This window comes from Fundulus heteroclitus, chromosome 3, assembly GCF_011125445.2.
Source record: "Fundulus heteroclitus isolate FHET01 chromosome 3, MU-UCD_Fhet_4.1, whole genome shotgun sequence".
Lineage (NCBI taxonomy): Eukaryota > Metazoa > Chordata > Actinopteri > Cyprinodontiformes > Fundulidae > Fundulus > Fundulus heteroclitus.
Genome location: NC_046363.1, coordinates 41,906,783 through 41,925,770, shown reverse-complemented (window position 1 = coordinate 41,925,770; position 18,988 = coordinate 41,906,783). Strand labels below are relative to the sequence as shown.

General features: G+C 41.7%; 1 protein-coding gene and 1 non-coding gene across 2 annotated transcripts in view; one reads left to right on the top strand and one right to left on the bottom strand.

Annotated features, from left to right (window-relative positions):
- The window catches only part of mef2d (myocyte enhancer factor 2d), a 134,277-nt gene that overhangs the window by 13,502 nt on the left and 101,787 nt on the right, over nucleotides 1-18,988 (top strand). The window lies entirely within an intron of this gene.
- trnat-cgu lies at nucleotides 18,458-18,531 on the bottom strand. The gene has a single exon. It is a non-coding gene; the product is annotated as a tRNA-Thr (tRNA).

The following is an 18,988-nucleotide window of genomic DNA, read 5'->3' as shown; positions in this document are numbered from 1 at the left end:
ACCCTTGGAATGTTAAGTTGAAGTCTAAAGGAAAAAATCAGTTTTGTTTTGGCTGCCTGGGCGAGTGGTGACTGCTGGTCTCAGTTTACACCACCAGAGAAGCAAACCGCCTCCCAGCTTCAGAACGTTTCATCCTAAATTCCTGTTTGCCAAAATTTGCTTTCTCTGCTGACTGTCAATCCAGCTGTAATTTGAATATGTTCCTCTGCGGTTTACCAAGAAATTTCCATCCATCCACCACACTAACAGACAGCTGCAGAAAATTCCTCCTCTGTGTCCTTAAATGATGGATGCTGGGCAGGGTGGCCTGAACTTTAAAGAGTGTGTTGAACTCTGAAAGGTCACAGAGCGCCGTGGCAGCTCATAGCGAATGCTCACCTTCCCATTGACACTGAACATATACAGTAAGTGTTTTCAGATTTTACTGATGACCTAAATGTGGAATAAATAGCATTTGCTAAAATTTGAGTTCACCAGGTTTGTTTGCTCTTTCTGTCTAGAATACTACAAAGACTTGTTATGTAAAACCGGAACGGATATATACAAAAAGTCAAGTGATTCAGAGTGGTAAATCCCTCTGTTGGGATTTTTTCATCCTAAAAATATCTTATTCAGCACTAAATATATCCAGTTGCCTATGATGAATCTGGTGGAAAGACCGGCTTTGGAGTTGAAATGAAAATCTGACCCCGTTTTCTCTGCGAGGTGGAAGAGATGAGCATAAAAAAACGCTGATCGCATGTAAAGTGTATTTTGATGCTCGATCATTACATTTTCTGGTATCTGCATTTATCAAAGTTAATCATACAGATAGATTTCAAGTCAAGTACATAGGTTTCTAATTTATCCAAGTTACCAAACAATGCAGCCGAGGTCAGTTAAAAGGTTTTCTACGGAAACTGAGCAGACTGCATTGAGCAGCAATCACCCTTCCTCGATGTAATCCCTCTAACCAAGCATGCATCTAGCGACAGTGGAGTGGAAAACTGAACCAGACTTGGAGCAGAACCAGAACCAGGCTCAGTGTGAACGGGCATCTGCCCTGATCCAGGAATCCTTTTCTATGTGAGAGAAAAGTAAAATGTTAATAGCAGTAGTTGCTCATCTAGTGGCGTCATCTAGGAGAGAAACAGAGGATGAAAGAGAGCATATACAGGCAGTTGTAGTAAAAACTCAGCCAACAGCTATGTCTAGGAAAGAAACCGGGTTAAACACTGAAAGACAGAGCCAAGCCATCATCTGTAGAAGGAAAATATGAAGTTGTTGGCAGCAGTAGCTCAGATGATGCCCCACCTCCAGATCGGTGTCACTGTTAAACAGAACGGCGAGCCAGATGTAGCTACTATGAAGAGAAATAACAGCGAATAACAGAACAGAATAAGAATATCCTTTAGTGTCTCTCAGTGAGGAAATGTAGGCGTAGCAATGTGAAAGCCAAACAGAAGCATGCAGATTCACACAGGGGTAAATATGTAAGAACAACAAAATAACAATTAGACATTCCACAGTATGGGCTAATAAAACAAAAACATAAGAAAAAACATTTGCAAAATTGGAGAAAGTGGTCATTATATCCTCCAGCAGCCTAAGAGATAGGCTGCTGGAAACTACAGAGATAGCTCAGGGTAACCTAAGCCACGCTGTATGAAAAAATAAAGTTTTAAGCCTAGCATCAAACCTAAAAGCCGTTTTTAGTAATCTCCTGGTATTCCACAGAGTAAATAACGGTGTGCGCTCTAACAAGAAGAGAAACAGGCCCACAGCATCACAGATCCTTTGTTATCCTTACCAATGGGCACCAGCTGCTGTGCCATGGCTTGGTGTCTGTCTCTTAACCAAGGATGTCAGTGAGAGATTACTGTAGTATTGTCTGCTCCAGCTAACAGCCTTACTATAACAGTGCAGCATTGAGATCTTGAATAATTATCTTCCTGAAGAGGAATAAATGGAAAAACTTGCTTTTAGTTTGCCGACTGATTGCAGAATCTAATGTTTAGGACCTTGCATACCACAGTACCCAGTGGAGGTGTAACTCCCTCCAATTCGAATAATGGACACAAGGCGTTCTTTGCTTTTTACTGGCATTTAATCAGACACAGGTGTCATCAATTATGCCGTGAGAACTGTACAAAAACATAGAATAATCAACATACAATAAGGCATTCTCATGGAGAATAAACAGTAATTGACAGAGTAATTGTAACAATATAAACTTTTCTGAATTAGTAGGTTGACACCCTTGTGTAACATTTAGAGACATGTGACTAATTAACTTAACAGATATCACAAACAAACATATTCCTTTATAGAAACACAAAATAAACTTTGTTTACCTCATTGGCCTTATTAAGTTGAAGGGGTTAATAAAAATGCATCTTACAGCACCATCTTCTTCAGGAAAACTTCAGCAAAACCAAAAATCTTCCTTGCAAACGTAATGGACAGGGAAAAATCCAGCGTGCTGCCCTCTACTGAATCTAGCGTGCATTTAAACCATCGATCCGACCAGAAACAACACACTGAACATTGGTTCCACCCTGGAAAGTTAACATATATTCCAAATGTGCATTTTTACCTTCAATTGTTGATTTTATTAAATCAACATTGTTTTTTAACATTTATTGCAAATTAAAACTATGAAATTAACTTAAACATCATAACTGCTCTTGATGGCAGTTACACTCCCACCAAATCACTCGTGATTTTAAAAGGAGAAAACCTTAATGCAAACAAAATAAAGTAGCTTCTTAAGTCAAACATAAGTTTAACCCCAAAGTTGTGATCTAGTCAGCTTCAAGTAAAATAACTGTTTTGTGAATAGGTCTCTCAAGATAAACTGGCTTATTGACCCTTCTTCCTTGGTCATCTAATGTTCCATCACCAAGCAGCAGCTCAAGTTTCCTAATGATTCCATCCTCACTAGGATACACCTTTGTGACTTTGGCTAGCTTCCACTCATTTCTGGGTATACTAGTATCCATCAGCATCACAATGTCATTGATCTTGGCATTTCTCTTCATCTTGTACCATTTCTCTCTCTGCTGAAGATTTAACAAGTATTCCCTCTTCCACCTGGTCCAAAATTCATTGGCCAGGTATTGCACTTTGCGCCATCTCTTACGAAGATAAAGATCTTCCTTCACAAACTCACCAGGTGGTGGTAGAACCACTGAAGACTTCATGGTCAGGATGTGATTTGGCGTAAGAGGCTGTGGACTAGTAGGATCACTGAGTTGGTGAGTTGTCAAGGGCCGACTATTTATAATTGCCATAACTTCATAAAGGTAAGTGCGTAAGGATGAAGTGTCAAGTCCTTTGGAGGCACGATCCAGAGTAGATGTCAGTACACTTCTTATCGTCCTGATCTGCCTTTCCCAGACCCCACCCATATGACTGGCAGATGCTGGGTTCATGACAAATTCACAACCTAGTTGTTTTACGCATTCTTGGTCCATTTTCTTTAAAGATTCCAAGAACTCTCGCCTTGCTCCAACGAAGTTGGTTCCTTGATCTGACCTAAGCTGGCGAACATTTCCTCGTATGGCAATAAAGCTTCGAAGAGCATTGATAAATGCGTCAGTTGTCATGTCATCAAGTAGCTCAATGTGCACAGCACGAGAGCACAGACACGTGAATAGCAGACCATAGCGTTTAAGTTCCTTTCTTCCTTCTTTAACATAAAATGGGCCGAAACAGTCCATTCCACAATAGGTGAAGGGAGGTGACGTTTCAACTCGCTCAACTGGTAAATCTGCCATTCTTTGTACTTCAGCATTTCTCCTAAACTGTCTACATTTCACACACTTGTAAATGTAGGAGGACACAGTGTGACTGCATCCTAATATCCAGATGCCATTTGATCTCAGCTCATTCATGGTCATTCCACGTCCCTGGTGATGAACCTTTCGATGAAAATGTTCAATCAGCAACTTTGATATATGGGTTTTGCTTGGCAGAATTGCCGGATGTTTAATATCAGGGTGTAAATCAGCATACTCCAGCCGACCTCCTACTCTTAGAACACCCTTTTCATCCAAGAAAGGATTCAGTTTGTGGAGACGATTTTTACTGTCCCTTGTTGTCATTTCCTTCTTAGATTTTAAACGTCTTATTTCTTCAGAAAACACTTCCCTTTGGACAGTAGAAATGATAAATAGTTCAGACTCCTTTCTCTCTTCAAGACTGCTGGCTTCATTGGTTCTGGATATGAAACCCTTGGCCTCTTTAACACGCCGCATAAGTCGTGCGATGGCTTTAACGAGTTTTGTCCAGTCTGAGAACCTTGAGAAATGATTGAGCATTGAATACTCTGTTGCCTGTGCCTTGTGAACAAAGGTCTTGCGAAGTTCTGGATCTTCATCTCCCAAATCTCTTATCTGCTCATCAGCAGAAGAAAGTTTGTCATGCCAGAGAAAATCTGGACCAGTGAACCAGTTAGAAGTAGTTAGTCCTTTTGCTGTCAGGCCACGTGATGCATGATCACCAGGATTATCCTCAGACTGCACATATCGCCATTGATCTGGACTGGAACTATCTTGGATACGCTGAACCCGATTTGCCACAAATATGTGGAACCGTCTGGCATCGTTGTTAATATATCCAAGGACAACCCTTGAATCTGTCCAGAAGAATTCTTGGGCTTGAACCTCCAACTCCTTCTTGAGCAGGTCACTTGTTCGGACGGCAATAACAGCTGCTGATAACTCAAGTCTAGGGACTGTAAAGGCCTTTGTTGGAGTTACCCTAGCCTTGCCAAAAACTAGAGAACAGTGGACTTGGTTCGATATACTAATGGCTCTCAAGTAGGAACATGCACCATACCCTTTAACACTCGCATCTGAGAAATGATGCAGCTCATATTTTTCCACGTTTTCAAAGCCTTCAGGGAGATAACATCGCTGAATTTTGATTTCAGACAGGTTTTTTAAATCTAAAAGCCAAGACTCCCACCGTGATTTGAGGTCCTCTGACAATGGTTCATCCCATCCAACCCTATCTCGACACATCTGCTGGAGAATTTGTTTGCCAACCAGAATAAATGGTGCTACAAAGCCAAGAGGGTCATAGATGGATGCCACAGTTGATAGAACTCCTCTTCTGGAAAGTGGACGCTCATCCACAGTCACTCTGAAATGGAACTGGTCCAAACCCACGCACCACTTAATTCCTAAAGCTCTCTCAATGTGAGACTCACCAAGAACCAAATTGCGATTTCTTACTGAATCTGCACATTCTTCTTGTGGAATGGATGCAAGTACTTCCTGGCTGTTAGAAATGAATTTGTGAATTCGTAGTTGGCCAGCCATGCAGAGTTGCCTTGCTTCCTTCACCAGCTTTATAGCTTCATCTTTGGATGCAACACTTGTCAGTCCGTCATCAACGTAAAAGTTATGTTCAATGAACCGGATGGTTGTTTCACTGTAATGTCCATGTCCTTGAGCAGCAACATGCTTCAAACCAAAGTTTGCGCAACCAGGTGAAGAGGCAGCTCCAAACAGGTGCACTCGCATGCGATACACTGATGGGTGAGCCTGTACGTTTCCATCATCCCACCAGAGAAATCTCAAATAATCCTGGTCTTCTGCCTTAACATGGAATTGATGGAACATACGTTCAATGTCGCACATTATGGCAACTTGTCCCTTGCGAAAGCGACAGAGAACACCTATCAGGCTGTTTGTTAATTCTGGGCCAGTGAGAAGATGGTCATTTAATGACACACCTTCAAATTTGGCTGAACAGTCAAATACAACCCGGATCTTTCCTGGCTTATGATGGTGGTACACGCCATGATGTGGAATGTACCATGCAGGAGAGTTGTTAATTTCTTCTTCTGGGACCTTTTCTGCATCCCCAATTGTTATGATTTCATTCATAAAGGTTGTGTAGTCTCTTTGGTATTGCTTATCTCTTTCAAATTTTCTTTTTAAGCATCTGAGCCTGTGAACTGCACATACCTTATTATCTGGGAGCTTTGGTCGATCTTTCTTGAAAGGAAGTGGCATTTCACAGTGTCCATCTGCTTTAATGTTGATACCTTCTTCCATTATGGTGATGAAGCGCAAATCTTCCTGAGATAACTTTGCATCTTCAACTCTTCTCTCACTGAAGTCCGACTCAAGCATCCTTAGCACATCTGGTGGGGAAATAAACTCCTTGACTTGAGTTCGGCAAATGTATTTTACTTCATTTGTGAGCTGTTTAGATGTCTGCAGATGAGGCTTCACGGACTTCATGATGATCTTATGGCTGCTTCCAATTGCATCACCATAATCGACACATGGGCTAACACAGCCGATTATACTCCACCCAAGATCCGTTTTTTGAGCAAATGGCTCATTGTCTTTACCTGGTACCACTTCTCGGGGTAACAAAGCCTGCGGACAGTTGTAACCTATGAGCAGTCCTACATCACACTCAATCAATGGAGCGATCTCCTCAGCCAGATGCTCTAGGTGTGGCCATGCTCGAGCTGTCTTTGGTGTGGGGATGTGCCTTAGGTTGGCAGGAATGAACTCTCTTGAATAGGTTACAGGGAGATAAATTTTCTTTGATGAGTAGAAACCTCTCACCTGCAATCCAACTATCCTCTGACTTGGGATGATTGTGTTTCTGGATGAAAGTGTAGAGAGTTTTAACTGCACAGGTTCCCCTTTTGTTTCTAGAGCTTCTGCTTTATCTTGCATGATGAATGTAGTGTCGCTTTGGTTATCAAGTAGTGCATATACAAGAATTTCATTCTCAGGGTTACTTGATGTTGATAACCACACTGGAACAACTGTAGAGGAGTACATGTTGTCCATACCTTGCACTATTCTGTTTGATGTAACTTCATTTGATGGTTCAGTTGTGTGTCTGCGCTCTGCTCTTTCAGATGACTTGGCCTGTTCAGAGTTTGTTATATCCTCCTTATGCTCATTACTGCATTTCTTTCTGTTTGTCATTTTGCGATCTTCATGTAAACACGTTGGGTGTTTTCCTTTACATGTTTCACAAAGACTTCTTCTTTTGCAGCTCCTTGACTGATGCCCTGGTTGTAAACATCCAAAACATAATTTTTTTGTTTGAACAAACTTCAGACGTTCTTGTATTGGGGTTTCTTTATATCTCCAGCATGACTGAATGTCATGATTGTATTTTTCACAGAAGACGCACACTTTAGCTTCTGTTCTTTCTTCAGAGTTGCTCACAAGCACCTTAGCACCAACGTTTCGTGTCTTTGTTGTCTTGGCCTTTTCAACATCACTAGACTTCAGTGCATGGAGCGAAGTTACAGGATTGCAAGCTATTTTCGCTTCTCTTGTGATGAAGTCCACAAACTGATTGAATGTAGGAAACATGTTACAGGTTTCTTCTATCTCAATCACCTTTCTGTTCCAACTGGCTACCAGCCAGTCAGGAAGTTTTGTGAGGAGTTTCTGATTTTCATCGCAGTCATTCAATACTTCAAGGCCTTTGATCTGGGACATTGCAGCCTGGCAGCCCCTAAGAAAGTCTGAAAAATCCCTCAGCTCCACACTGTCTTTGGGTCCCATTTTAGGCCAGGATGCAAGCTTATCCTTGAAAGCTTTGGCTATTACAAACGAGCTTCCAAATCTTTCTTCCAAAAGAGACCATGCTGAATCATAAGCTGCATCCGTTCCTAATAGGAAATAACTCTCAATGGCTTTTCTGGCGGGTCCACCCACATATTTACGAAGGTAATAGATCTTTTCATTTACTGGGATGTTTTTTCTGCCTATTAGAGCTTGAAATGACATCTTCCAATCCTTGTACCTTAGAGGGTCTCCATTAAACACAGAAGGTTCAGGTACTGGGAGACGGCTTACATTAATAGACTCCGCTATTGCTTCAGCAAGGACTGTGGCATTGTCTGTTGGATTTGTCACCAGATGGTCACATGATTTTCCCTTAACACTTGATGGTCTATGTTGCTCAGCTGCATGGTTATGAAGTAACTCTTTTATCTCCTCGTCCGAGCTTGCTTCTTGCTCATAAACTTGCAGCCGTGCCTTTGCTGCACTTAACTTCTTAACAGTCTTTAGGCGCTCTATTTGCCTGCGCTTCTCTTCCAGTGCCTTCTTTCTTGCCACATTTTCTTCCTCTTGTAATGCAGTTCTCTTTCTATTTTCTTCCTCAAGGTTTTCAAGTTCTAATTGTTCACATTCTATCTCTTGCAGGACCTTCAAAGCAGCTTGTGTGGCAGCCAGCTCTGCTGCAGCCTCCTGTCTCTTAATGGAGGAACGACTTGACTGTCTTGACTTTATGCTTGTACTGCTTGCAGAGCTTGAACTTCCTACAGAGCTTTTACTTGTGCCTTCAGAAGCTGAAGATGAAAACACAGAGCTTGACTTAGGCCAGACAAAATCCACTGTCTGAACATCCATTTTTTCCTTACTGCATAGATAGGTGGATGCATTTTCCAAGATTACTTTGGTAACAGCATCACAGTTGTCAACTCTGCGACGGGTCTCACTGTCTGGAGGAGCACATTTGCGCAAATCTTCATAACTGTGTCTAACATCTGCTAAAGCACCACTTATTTTGTTCTTTAACTCCTGCACAACTTCAATAGAGGGAGATCCCTGTATCACTTTCTTAGCTTGCTTAACAATCACTTTCCATTTGTTGTAAACAATGATAAAACGATGATGTAGTTTTTTTAATTTGTTTTCATGCAATTCTTGTGCCTTTTCGGTGAGCTTTCGACTTCTCTGACCTCTTCGTGGCTCCTCTTCTTTTTCTGCTAACTGTTGTAGGTCTGCAGTATTACCTTCATTGAGTAAATCACCCTTTTTTGTTTCAGTGATTTGCTCCATTCTGAAGTGTTTACTTAATTGTTCGCCAAAACAAACAAATAAATTAAATTGATTCCAGCTGTATCCTTAACAGATTCAAAAAGGGATCAACTCAAACAACTGGAAAGATAATAGCTATAAACCTAACTTTGCTTCAGATAAACTTGTTGAAATATTTAAGTGTGTAATACCTTTCAACAATAAAACACTTTCTTTTGTTAGTTTTTCTTTTTGTCAAAGGGACCACAACCTTAGGAAAATATCTAAATGATTACTACTTTAAATTGCATTCACATGATAAACTGTAGATACAACCAACACAACATGCCTGAACATTTAGTTCTCCAACACCCTTAGCATTCACATACACAAATATGTAAAATTACTTCATTCATAAAGCATAAATGGAAAGCACCTTAAACTGATAATGACACAGCACACCAGATTACTTAATATTTTCAGTACTTGCAGTGTCCTTTAAAGTAATTAGCAATGTTGATCCGCTTCTTTAAATTTAACTTGTTTTAAATTTATCTTGTTGGATCATCCATGTAAAACTTCAAACTGCTTGCTGCTTAGGTTACTGGTGTATTGTCAGTCTTATCTTTATGATGCTGGAGTGCGATGGATCTTCTTTGCCGTTCAGGAGATGTCAGGATCAGCTTGTCAGCTCCTCAGCTCCTCACCTCATGTCGAGCAGGGTGAGTTCTCACTGTAACTCCCTCCAATTCGAATAATGGACACAAGGCGTTCTTTGCTTTTTACTGGCATTTAATCAGACACAGGTGTCATCAATTATGCCGTGAGAACTGTACAAAAACATAGAATAATCAACATACAATAAGGCATTCTCATGGAGAATAAACAGTAATTGACAGAGTAATTGTAACAATATAAACTTTTCTGAATTAGTAGGTTGACACCCTTGTGTAACATTTAGAGACATGTGACTAATTAACTTAACAGATATCACAAACAAACATATTCCTTTATAGAAACACAAAATAAACTTTGTTTACCTCATTGGCCTTATTAAGTTGAAGGGGTTAATAAAAATGCATCTTACAGCACCATCTTCTTCAGGAAAACTTCAGCAAAACCAAAAATCTTCCTTGCAAACGTAATGGACAGGGAAAAATCCAGCGTGCTGCCCTCTACTGAATCTAGCGTGCATTTAAACCATCGATCCGACCAGAAACAACACACTGAACATTGGTTCCACCCTGGAAAGTTAACATATATTCCAAATGTGCATTTTTACCTTCAATTGTTGATTTTATTAAATCAACATTGTTTTTTAACATTTATTGCAAATTAAAACTATGAAATTAACTTAAACATCATAACTGCTCTTGATGGCAGTTACAGGAGGTTTATTAGAAATACACAACCTGCCCTACTTTTGATATGTGTAATAGCAATACACATGCTGTGTCCCACGTTTCTGAACCGTTTCCTAACTGCAAATTGAATATTTTGTAACACAACTGGATTCTAAGGTTACTGACATCGCCGGAAATCCAGTAAGAGCTGCAGATACCAGGGGGATTACAGAGAATCCGAATGGACAGCATTATTTTCATCTTAGATTAAGATTCCAGTGTTCAATGACTCAAGCTGCAGCCCTAACTCTCCACTCTGTAGGTTTCACGCAGGTCTGCCTTGTGTTGTTGCCAGAGAGCTCTGAGAACACTGCCTTGCAACAAATAAAAAGAGAGAAGTTAGAAGAATATAGCAGTGCAAGTGCTGCTCACCTACATCACACCAAAAAAAAAAAAAAGCTTCAAGAGAAACAAGACATACGTTCTTTTCCTCCAAAATACCACGCATCTGTTTTTGGGGAGTGCTTCAGCTCTGATACACCTTTCAGTGTAACGGCCTCGGAAAGCAGCAAGGTTTCTTATGTAAGAGTCTTTTGCTGACTTAAACCTGAACGTTAACTTGCTCTCTATCTCACTTACTTCTCGTCACAACAAAGGCCAGATTGTTAAATTCTCGGCGTTGGCTGGAAAGGAAGAGGAATACAGCACGCATCACACTGCTCGCTTTGATTTCTGTGGTCATAATAAGCTGATTTATTATACATTGTAACTCCATATTCCTCCTTGCATGCTGAAAGACATCAAGAAGCATGCATAAGTAATGAACGTCACGGCTGGAACCTTTTCCCCTGCTGGAATTCCGGCACATTTCGATGGCGGCGGCGGCACCGCATTCCTTCACATGTCGTCGTCCTTGACGCAGCTCAGTAATTACTGACTTACTTTTTGGCTTCCACGCCTGCCTTGTTTCTCCCAGAGTAACGCTGGCTCAGCTACACCGCCGTGGTGCCAAGATTTATGACGATCATCGCTGATAAATGACGCGGGATTGACTCGGTGACCACAGAGATTTCTTTTTTTTTTTTTTTTTTTGCATCTTGTAAAAGTCACATAACCATGTGGTTTAGATTAGGTTTGGTCATAAACTCTGATTTATCTCAGCATGTTTCTTTTTCTTTTCCAATCCCAGCATGGGGTGCAGGTGTGGATGTTCTGAGAGAAGTGATGGGTGGTAGAAATTGGGCGATTTTCAGTTGTCCCTTTTATGGTCAGCCCATGTGTCACTGCCACCATACTTACGGGGTTACGGTGGCGTGAGAGCAGGGGCTTCTGGCCGGTGTGCCGGCACAGCTGAAATAGCAAGCAGCAGAGCCAGGAGCTGAAACACTATACCCGAGCCTCTCGCATCTCCCTAACCTCTCCTTCTCAACTCTCCCACTCTCCCCTGCTTGCCTCCAATCTGAAGATCCGCTATCCGTCCTCATCTTTACTCACCATTCTGGCTTACCTCCATAAAATTCCTCCTACACCTTTTATCAACTCTTTGTAAATCTCACAGAGGTTACAGCCTCATTTGAATATCTTAAGGTACATGAACCTCTTCCTACTGGGGCGTGGCATCCTTTTCCAGTTGCACAGCTGTGGCGTTGTTATGGGACCATCTGCTGCAGGGCTCATTAAGATAGCCACAAGCTAATGTGAAGAAAGAGTGTTTGGAAATGAAGGGACGGGGCTGTAAGAGGGTGGCTGCTTATTCATCCTGGTTCCTCTTCTGTTGTACAATAGCAATTACTCAGAGTTGGGAAAGGTTCCAAAGAGAGAAGAAGAAGTGGTAGGAGGAGGTGGAAGAATCTCAATCCTTTTCAACCCCTTGGAAGTTGCACAATGTCTTATGCTTTCGTATTTAGGTGTTATGCAGCTCTGGCTCCGTGCATGCGTGTTTGGAAATTAATTGAAAGATTCACACTCCATCTGTTCTGTTATAAGAGTATTATTCAGGCACAGAATTCAGCTTTGATATTTTCCCACTATTGATCAGCTTTGCGTTAAAAAAAACAAAAAAAAAACAATTTGAAAGAAGATATAACATTACTTGTTATGCTGATTCTTAGCCTTCCTTTGGTAATGACAAATCTAAAAATGTATGCGCGTCTAAATGGCGATGACAGCATCATTTGCAACATGTACCTACTTTCTTCTTCTGTCTCTTTTCAATCTATGCCCCCATCACTCTGTGGCCTTTAGCATTTGTGTGCATTGTGAGCATTTGTTACCACAGGACTCTGTCTAAGTGGATAAGTATCACATTAGCATGTAAAATGCAAGCTCATAACACTTATCAATACATTAATCAATTAATCAATCCTTTGCGATATGAATATTATGCACATTTATATCCCGATTGACATATATTCACAATATATTATGCAGCCCTTGCTCAGGTAATTACATTTTTTAACATGTCCAAAACTCATGACTGTCTGTCTCAGATCAAATTACACATAGATTTTGACTCTGGGACATTTTATTACTTAAAGACGCTCACCCTGATTTATCATGGAATCTATCACAGAACGGTAATATTGTGACAGGGCTATTGATGTTAAAGCTGCACAATATAACGCAAATCTATCAAGATGCCTGGATTGCAAATAATGTAAGCTAATTATTTAACAGGCTCTCTATGCATGGAATATCTTTGGTGACGTTTGTCACCTTAGAAGGTAAGGAGTTGGTTAGACTTAGACTTTAACGTCATCCAGCTGCACATTTACGATGTACATCAACATTTCATTGCAGGGCTCTGAGTAAAAACAGAAGACAAAAGAGAAACCTTATAAATATAAGCATTTGTCATTGGTCAGTAATGTCCAGAAAAAGACATTTTTACAGAAAAGTCACGTGTAAAACAATATGAATAGTGCGACTATATGTGGCAGCAAGATGTATCACAACAATGAACAAATCGTATGATGGCTGACATAGTTACTCAGTGCAAAAGAGTTCACTGTGACCATGTTAAGGGTCTAGTGATTTAAAAACAAAGTTGTTTCCTTACTAAAACAGCAGACATTGGCTGGAAGCAACTTTTTCAATTAAACCTGGTTGAGATGAAATTTTTCCCCCCAGTAGCGGGTTAACCCACACTTTGTCTGGGGTCTGTATTTGCTATGAAACCAAAGCAGGAAAACATTTAACACGTTTTTATTATTTATTTTAAGACAGACAGTTATTGCAATATTGAGTAATATAGTTGCAGGATTTCCCTACTTGACTTTCTAAGGCTGGTCCCTGTATTCGTTACACACTCTTTAAAAATGTTAAGCAAAGAGGACTGAGCGTGTCCAGCTTAAAAACAAAACAAAACACACTTTGTTTAAAATGTAGTAAACGCTCTGGTCTTGCTCCCAATGGTATCCATGTATGTATGTATAGCACTTTGAATTGCCTCATTACTGAAAAGTGCTTTATAAATAAACTTGCTTTGCCTCGCAGAAGTTGTTTTATATAGAAAGTGGCGGAGGACAATACATCCAGTCATCATCACAATATCATCGTGTGCGATATGCCAGTCCTAAACATTCATTGGCTCGCTGCCTTCATGCTCCGTGTGCCGGTAACGTGTCTGACCAGTTGGATGGGCTCTTACAGCAATTGATGCAACACCTGATAGTGACTGACTGCTTGTGACATCAATAGGACGTGATTTATCAGAACATCAAGTTAGACTTGTTAGGAGATTTAAAACCAAACACAAAAACTTCAAACAATCACATTTTAGGTCTGAAAATCTTCTCCCAGCTAACAATCTGTAGTTTAGCAAATAATTAAGTTTTGGATTCGTCTGGGGAGAAAAGTGCAGATTTTTGCTTTAGACTTTTGCTTTAAGAATTACTTGTCAGGAGTTTTCCCAGTTCCTGCTGATTTTTATCAGCGCTTTGGTCTAAGGAAACATTTGGCTCATTACCAACCTGTCTGCCAAAACCTGAAGTGTTCCCGTCTAATTGCTGTCTTTATCTGTTTTACTTGTAGGAAGAATGAGGAAAACAAGACTAATAAAAGTGTTGCTGTTACTGGACTTACATTTAAGAATGTTTGCTTGAAGTATCTGTGCGGCAAACCTTTCAGTCTAAGAAACTTTAAAGACCTATTTCTTTTCTTTTGGAATTATTAAAAGGTCTTCGGACTGTCTAAATCTGAGCACAGAGAGCATTTAGATGCCCTGATGGCTCTTTAAAGTGCATCTGAAAAGCATTTCTCTGCTCTGATGTACAAAGCCGGCTCACAGCATCAGCAAGAAGTGTTTCTTTGGCGAGCAAAAACACAGCAGAGCTTTCAGTCGATAGAGAGTGCACTTATTTTCTGGCGGGCCGTGTCAGCGCAGGCATTAGATAACGTTTTATTTGATGGTGTTCAATGGCTGACTCGTCCTCACCTCTCGCCCAGGCCTCTCCTGCTCTTCAGCCCACATGCGCTCCCGTGTAAAAACCGAACCGTACAGACATCCACCCACTGCCTCACATACGCACTCTTAGAAACACACACTCCTGCGCTCCGCATCCTTCCTCTGGAGGATTCTGGCGGTTGTTTATGTTATTGAACTGGTTATCACATTACAGCTGGAACATCAGCGGGCCTGGAGAGAAAAGACTCCTGCCGCTCTGTGAAACGAAAAGGAATAAAAAAGCAGCGAAAGTGCAAAGACGTGGCGAGGGCAGAAAAAGACGAGATAAGCATATGCTCAAATGTTATTGCTCAGATTCTGATGCTTCTAACTTTATTTTGAGGAAACAAACGCTTGCTTCTGAGACCTGGGTACTGCAGATATGTCTTGACAAACCTTGTTTTCCCATTTTTATTCCAAAAATCAGCATGTACACAAGACTGTGGGTTTCCACCGAAACTGCTGCAATACCTATTCCGCACCAGTGAGTGGCGACAACGCTGCTGCCGACACACTTTAAAAGAAGAAGATCCTGAGGGTGGCTAAAGCAGTGCGAGGCTTACAATTTCCACAAAACGATTGGAGCTTATACTTTTGCAAGACTCTTCATCCTTTAAGTTAAGCCAAGTTAAGTCTTCCAAACAAATAAGGTACGCACTTACCCCTGACATTAAAACCAGCTTTAAAGGGAGATTGATGCTCCCTTAACACAAGTAAATGGGTCCACCCGATTCTAATGTCAAGCGCCACTGCCCTTATGCTTTCAATGTGTTTATTATGTCACCTTCATTCATATCCACTAGAGGGCAGTTCTCAGTGAGCTTTTGTCATCAGAGGTACGTTTCAGACAGTCACCAACCTGGTGACACTGGAGGAAATCATGATGAGGCACGTCTTCAGATGGAGGCGTCACAGTAGACCGAAAGGGTTCTGCGTTGGCATCAATACGTCGCAGCACGTGGACGAAGACGTTCTACCGGTTCTGTCTTTGTCTCTTTCTTTTTTGTCCCCTTTGCTGATTGGATTGTGAGCCATACTGTGCCACACTGGCACACAAGCTCATTGTTTTTGGACTAAAAACGCACTAAATGAATGGCGAAGGCAAACAGACGGCTGTCCGTTTGCATCTGCTTGTTCAATGTTGAGCAAAAAAGGCTAAACGGAGACTTTTAAAGCGAGGTTTTTCTCTTTATTGTTACATTGCTACTGAATAGCAGATAAATACCAGATAATGAGCAGGAATTAATTTGAAATGTGTGTAAACTATGCCCTGAACGGTCTATTTGCGGATCTGCTCTCCAAAGGTGGACACACAGGGTCTGAAATTAACACTCGCCAGACGCCTCATGCGAGTAAATGTTCCGTTTGGCGAGTAAATTTCAGAGGGCTAGCTGTCACATGGCGAGAAATGTTTGCACCAAATAAGTTGTGTTTTTCAGTCTTCACTGGCCGGATGCTTCTTTGTGTTCCTCTGCTTTCAGCTCGTACGACAACAAAAACATAAACGAACTCTCGCACATGTGATGCAAGAACTACAGCAGCTACGTCACGTCCGTCTGCTAAAAGCTAGCATTTAGCTCAGGCTAATTACGCAGCGGCATTATGAGGAGATGTTTAGCAGGGGTCAGTCAGAATTAATATTTTGGCCAGTAAAACATATGCTTGGCCGATGAATTAATTTCAGACACTGTGGACACAGCTTTGGTCAGAAGAGGCTTTAGCGTTTATTTTCATGAGAGTAGTGTTAAATTAGTTTGCCTCTGAAACGGCCCCTGACGTGCATTCTGGGGTTACCAGCACTTTCTACAGCCACGTTCTCCAGCAGCAGCAGCGGTGCAGCTGCCCCTGGTGGAATCCACAGATAGATGCATCTGCCATTAAAGTAAAAAAAAGACCTGCATACGTTCTGTGCTGTACTGCCACATTATTTTCAATCAAAAAAGAAAAACTGATTTGGTGGTTATAAACTCCTCACTAGAAGTTCAGAAAACTTCTTTTTGCGGTTTTCTGCTCACCCAGCAAGAAAACATAATCCAGAGATGATTTTTTTCTCCCTCCTCCTTTTCACCCCACGGTTTTGTCAAAAGAAAGTGCTGCGCTTTCAAATCCCCTCTCTTCTTCTCAGCTCTGCTGCCTTTATACAAACAGATACCGCTCGTCCTAAATATCCCGCGTTTCACCACAATTCACTTTGCGCAGAACTTTGTCTGACAAAAGCATTTGGAGAATGTTCGCGAGGGCTGCTGGTATCTCCAAAATTTCTGAGTAAGGCTTCTGTGATCGTCTGTTTGCATCAAAGCGGGAATCTTAACAGCGCCGGAGATTAGCTGCTCGTGTCTGAAGGGGGAAACAAAGTTTTCTCCCAGAACAACACAACTCTGTGAGGGCGAATGACGAAGTCGACAGGGAGGCGGACTGACTTAAGTGTGACCTTTAGGATTAGGAGATCTACATCCGGTCAAGCTGTGATTATGACTGTACATAGTGCTGATTGAATTGAAAACCTGCGCATTGTAGGTTAAAATGATTATGGATTAAAAAGACAGCACGGTTTCCTGCTCGGTGCTTCGACTCGACCGGCTCCACTGAAATTAAGCAAAGGAGCTTAGTGCTTTCAGCTGGTAGCTCTGGTCCATAGTAGCATCTGTTGTTGCGATCGGACTCAGCATACACACGCTCCAGCCACTCAAACAAACGCAAGAGGATCATGAAGCCGTGTTTTAATGCACTGAGGGGGAAGACAAGAGTATATGCGAGTAGGTGGGTGATGCGGTATAAAGGAAGGCTTTCCACTGAGCACAATTCCTCTGGAGTCATGACAGCTGTGTGTGTGTGTGTGTGTGTGTGTGGATTGGAGAGAGGCATTATGAGCTGGGGGGCTTATGAAGGGTCCCCTCTGCCCCACCTGTAGCCCGTCAGCTGTTGTAAGCCTGTTAAAACGTCAGCTGTTTCTGAGGAGAAGCGTCTGTGCGTGTCTGTTAGTCAAAGTCAGGGCGATTGTAGAAACGGGGCGGGGAGGGCCGGCTCCGCGTGGCCCGCGCCGCCCCGGTTGCACTTCAAACGCCTTGTTGCCTTTGGGGATTTGAGCGCCTCTCGCCGGAATGGAGCGCGGCCACAGCTCCGTTTGGCTTTGCCTCTTCGCTGCTCGCTGTAGCCCAAGATCAGCAGGTTGGTTACGAGAAGCACAATGCAGAAAACTAAGAGGTGTGAAAACAAGAACGGAGATAAGCATTAGGATGCTGTCACATTCCTTTAAAATCTCTCTCAGCTAACTCACCTGAAAGCTGAACTGCATAAATATAAAATGAAGCCCGATTTCAACGTAAAACTGTAGACATCTAGTTTATGGTTATATCTCAAACATCTAGCTTTTAACCTCTGTGGGGTATATTTTGTCACAGAATGGTGTGCTACCTTGAGTTAATCATCATTTCCTAATACGGTTGTCCTTCAGTGTCGGCGTCCTTCAGGGATTGAACAACAGGTTTTCACTGTTCTGACTGGTCATAAGCTTTTTTGATCCCTTTACAGATCAAAACAAAAAAGTTCCTATGACACCTCAACAAAAATAATTTATTTGATGCATTTTTCTTTGGAGTTTAGAGGGGCTGCAACAATGTACCCAAATGTCATTGCAATTACATTACAATGAAATTTGTCTTCTGCATTTAACCCATCCCTTAGGGAGCAGTGGACAGCTATCACAGCACCCAGGGAGCGATTTTAGGGCTAAGGGCCTTGCTTAGGGACCCAAAGTGGCAGTCTGCAGGGATTGAACCGGGTACTTGCAACCTTTAGCATGCTTCTCTAACCATTAGGCAACCGCTCCCCCGAAGAAATCTTGTGCCCAATGTGGGGACACTGAGATTAAGAGCTAAATTTTAGCACAAGTCAGGTGCTACTGGGATTTGAACCCAGGATCTCCTGTTTACGAGACAGGCGCTTTGACCAGCTAAGCCACAGCACCTCTCTCACTAGCACCTCTTTTAATGAGAAAACCACTCCCAATAAACCACCATCACTTTGTGCCCATTGAATAAGTGAAAAAAAAAAAAACAACCAACAACTTTTCACTCAGTTGATACTTAATGGATACATTCATTTACACTGATTGCTTGAGTATAAGTTGAAATTCCCAAATCAACATTACTGGCAACCAATAAGAAATTTCCACTGGAGGTTTGAGTGAGGCAGCTCTGGGAACAGAGTTAATAATAAGGATGTCTTATTGGATAGATTGATCATTTAAAATGATGTTCCTCCTCCAAACCTTTCCATCCCGGCAGCTCTTTGAAACTGACACTGACATAAACTTGATTTCACACGCCGGCTCTTATTTTTCTTAGTGTAAGCCCGTCTCTCTCCACCCCAGACGGTCAGGTTAGCGTGGGAGTCACAGGTGTTGAGTGATTTATTGCTTTAAT